Source organism: Lactuca saligna, chromosome 4 (genome assembly GCF_052625555.1).
Source record: "Lactuca saligna cultivar CGN05327 chromosome 4, ASM5262555v1, whole genome shotgun sequence".
Lineage (NCBI taxonomy): Eukaryota > Viridiplantae > Streptophyta > Magnoliopsida > Asterales > Asteraceae > Lactuca > Lactuca saligna.
Window position 1 is genome coordinate 67,295,104 of NC_136420.1, and position 4,707 is coordinate 67,299,810.

Consider the following 4,707-nt stretch of genomic DNA (forward strand, 5'->3'; position numbering starts at 1 on the left):
CCTGAACTCAACTTGCCTCTTAGGAGGCATGTTGAGTAATTCCTCAGGGAAGACATCAGGAAACTCACTCACAATAAGGATATCAGAAATCGACTTCTCCTTCTCAACCCACATATTGACCATATGCGCAAGCTACCCTATGCATCCATGCTGAAGACATTGCCTCGCCATGGCGGTAGAACAAAAGGCGAATCCAACCCTAGTACCCTCATCATAGATGGTCGACACTCCTCCACTAGGATCACAGATCGTCACTAACTGATTCTCATAGTCAATCAGTGCCTCAAACCCACTAAGCTAACCTACAATCACGCAGACATCTCTCATCACAATAGGGATGGGATCAATCAGAAATCCAAAACCCGAAAAAAAGTTTAGGCTACCCTAAAAAAACATTTGTGTTACCCCTTTATTTTGACCATATCTCCGCCACTAGTTCTGTAACAAGTAATTGTGAGATATCGCAGAGCTCCAACTAGTAATCAATATAAAGTAGGATCTATGAATGACAAGCTGTGGGTGATGAGACTTTTTGTAAATAAATTAGCTAGTTCAAGGTGCATATGAACAAACCAAGTATACAGACGAATGGACGAGACAATCGCATGTAAAAAATGATAGTCAATATCAATATGTTTTGATCATCTTGTGGGATATATAATTATACTAAGGAATAAAGAAACATGATTACTCACATAAGAGAGTCAGCTTAACAGAAGACAAAGTGTGAAGCTCATGAAGCGAAAGAATAACAAAGATAATTCTTGTTGTAGTAATGGTTATAGCCTATTAGTCATATTCACGACTAGAACAGGAAACAATATTTTGCTTTTTAGCACTCAAAGATATAAAATTTCTACGAAAAAAAAGATGGAGTAACCATATGTGAATTATTGAGTTTCTATGCACCAATGTCAGTTAGAGTTTGAGTGCTCATTAGAGACGCAGAACAAGTATATATAACATGAAGCCCATGTGAGATAGTACATTGACATATCGAATAATCCATTTGGACATTTGGTAAATTGGAAATGACACTGGTTTGAGAACAAAAGAATTGACAAACTTAATTTACTTGTTAACTATCTAATTTTATTTATAGAATTGACAAACTTAATTTACTTGTTAAATTTTATTTATATGGCATGTAGACGTTCATAAGTTCAACACAAATAACAAAATTATATTTGAATGTTTCTACATTTGTTGTTGGCCTTTTAAAATTTATCATCCAAAAACAAGAACTACAATTGTTTTTAGAATGGTTTTAAAAGGCACGTCGTGGTGCGTGTCAAATGTGTGCCGTGACATGAAGCATGTGATAGCCATTATTAAAACATTCAATACGAGTTTGTTAAACGTGACGTCTAAATAACGTGTCAAGATGTGTCTTATCGCATTATGACGCGGGTTTTTGTTATGGTGAGTTTTTTTTTCAAGGCACAGTTTTTTTTTTTTTTTTTTTTTGATTTTTTGATTTTTTGTTTTTGTTTTATTATTTTTTTTTGCACTTTTTATCAGGCCTAAAACAATTGAGTTTTTGTTAACTTTTTATATTAAATTTATAATATAATATTTCTATAAATTTTAAATATTTTATATAATTATATAATTATATAATTTATCTTTTTTAATGTCTGTTAAATTATTACGTTTTAAAAAACATCATCATTCGTTAAGGTTCACCATGATTTAAGCTTAACATGACCTGTCAAACTCACACTTCACATATTTAGAACTTGGTTTTGAGTCTATTAAAATAAATATATTTTGTTCGCATGTATAAATGACACCAACATTATAACATAAAATCAAATTTGTAGCTGTTTTTAGCTTAAAATAAATTAAGTACTTTGAGAACGTGATGACAAAATGTAAATGCAAAAATATAACAGTTACATGTGCAGTTGTTTTAACTTTTAAGTAAAAAAAAAATTAGAATGCGATGCAAACATGAAAAATGTCTAATTCTTTTAGACCGTGACGTACAAGAAACAATATAAAATTGCATTTCTAATTACTTTTAGCTCAAAATAAATAAAGAATTATGCGAACGTGTTGACATAATGTAAGTGGAAAAATATAACATTACATTTGCGGTTGTTTAAATTTCTTTTAAAAAATTGAGAATTTGATGCAAAAATGAAAAAGGTCCTACCGGGAGTCGAACCCAGGTCGCTGGATTCAAAGTCCAGAGTGCTAACCACTACACCATAGAACCGCTTGTGAACTGCTCTTGATAAAACACTATACATATTGAATTGTAAAAAATAAGCTTTAAGCCGTAGTTATGGAAAATAAATAACAAGGAATTATATATATATATATATATATATATATATATATATATATATATATATATATATATATATATATATATATATATATATATATCAACCAATAATTAATTTCATCACAAAATGCTTGGAACACATTTCTATGAGGTGTTGATCATTAGGTGCCTTGAAATCCGACTCAAACTCTAAACGTAAGAGGTAGTCTATGAATAGAAAGGGTTAACATGATTAAAAGATATAAAATCATGCAGGGACGGATAAAGACAATATCTACCAGCAGGGGCACCAAAAAAAATCGATCAAATATAATAACATAAACTTGGAAAACGGGTTCATGTTGGGTCGTTTTCGTCTCATATCGGTTCGAGATAGGACAAACTCATGAAACCTGTAAAACTCAAACCAAAAAAACACTTTTACTAAAATATAAAAGTTTGAGCAACATTTAAGAAACCCAAACTTTAAACCAAATATTTTGAGTTTGATAAACTTTATAACTAGAACTTGCAAAATGCACCAAACAAGATGTTTTCTTCTAGTTTAGAGTTGTTTTTTATAAAAGGGATTAGACTCCCATCTTTTCTTCTAGGAAGGATGTGGGATGAGATGAGATTCATTTATATCATGTTTTTAAATATTTCAACAAATAGAAATGAGTTTCTCATTTTATTAGTATTTTTTTTTTCAAAATTGGTGTCACCGAGTTTAAACACAAAATTTAACATAATATATTATCCATAATTTTTTTGAGCCGACAAATATATTAAAATGGGACCCCTTGCAAAAAGTTAGGAACCAAAGTATAAGGAGGAGAAAAAAGAAGAAGAACAATTATTTACAAACAAGAAGATGGGTTAATGCACCAATCGATCCTCTTATAGGAATAATTCGATCTCCTATGTTTAATCCAGGTAAACACCAATGACTTAACATTGTCCGCCACTTTTGTATGTGAGATCCGATTCTTTTTGAATAACCAATCACATTTTGCTTTCCATATTAACCATGTTGCACCATAATAAACATTGATTGAATTTTCCTCCTCTTTATATATGTCCCCCATTGTGAGCAAAACTTCACCGGATCCCTTATATTTTTGAATTTGGGATGAGGAATTCCAAACAATTGGAATATCCATTCCCAAACCTTAGTTATCATCGAGCATCAAACCAGAGCATGATCAATGTCTTCAGATTCCATCACATGGTAACTACACATAGCAAAAATGAGGTTAATTCCTCTTTTTATTAGAGCACAGTAGTCGGGATAATGTTTAGGTTTGCCCCCATATGAAACATAACACTTTAATCGGGACCTTATGTATCCGATCAATGGTCACTTCCTCTGGCATCATAGGTACCCTGTTAATTTCCTACCTTAACATGTTTATATAATATGCCTCATCAACAGATATGTTAAAAACCCACCGATCCTGTCGAGAATTTGACTGAAATATTCCTATTTTGGATGTCATCCTTGTGAGTTATTGTTCTTGAATGCTAGTTGACGGTGTCGATTTCCACCCCTAAGTGACCCCTCTATTTTTTATTCTATCGCCAATTTTATAGTTCTTGCGTTTTTCGAACTTGTACAGTTCTAGGAGTAACTCTTTTAGAGTCTCGTTGCCAATCCATTTATCCTGCCAAAATAGCGTACTGTACCTCGCACCGACTCACTTTTTAATTACTTGATTAATGTTTATTCCCGTTTTCAATATATCAACTTTGAAACCTGCAACGTTGTTCTAGACTCCTGTAATTATCTTTTTTGACATGAAATATGCAGCTCTATTGTTGACATTATGAATGCTGGTAATAGCCATGCTCCACATACTCTTCCTATAAATTCTTATTCGCCACCAAAAATTGATAATTAATGAGAGTTTTAGTGCTCTCAACGAGCCCAGACCAAGACCACCTGCATCTTTAGAAGATATGAACTTTTTTCCAAGAAACCCAATTGATTTTCCTATTCCCGTCCTCACTTACGCGTCATAAGAATTTTATTCTTATACTTTCGAGCATGTTAATGACCCTAATAGGTGCAACAAATAGCAATAAGTAGAATGTAGGGAGGTTGCCAGGGACAACTTTGGTGATTGTTAGTCGGTCTCCTAATGAAATGGTCTTTGATTTCCATGTGGATAATTTGGATTGAAATCTCTCGATTATTGGCTTCCAATGTTTCTTTAGCTTCATATTAGCCCCAACTGGAACACCTAAGTACTAAAATGGATGTTTGGTCGGCTCACATCCAAAGGAGTGGTGTATCTTGTAACCTCTTGCATATCCACCCAATGCCAAATACCCTAGATTTGTACAAGCTAACCTTGAGCCCCGATGATACACTAAAGCACCTTAACATTCTCACAAGGTTTCTTATATTCTCTTTACTCCACTCACCAACGAAT

General features: G+C 32.8%; 1 non-coding gene across 1 annotated transcript; it reads right to left on the reverse strand.

The window, feature by feature from the left end:
- Nucleotides 1-2,149: 2,149 nt before the first annotated feature.
- Nucleotides 2,150-2,221, reverse strand: TRNAQ-UUG (transfer RNA glutamine (anticodon UUG)). Its single transcript has one exon. It is a non-coding gene; the product is annotated as a tRNA-Gln (tRNA).
- Nucleotides 2,222-4,707: the final 2,486 nt, after the last annotated feature.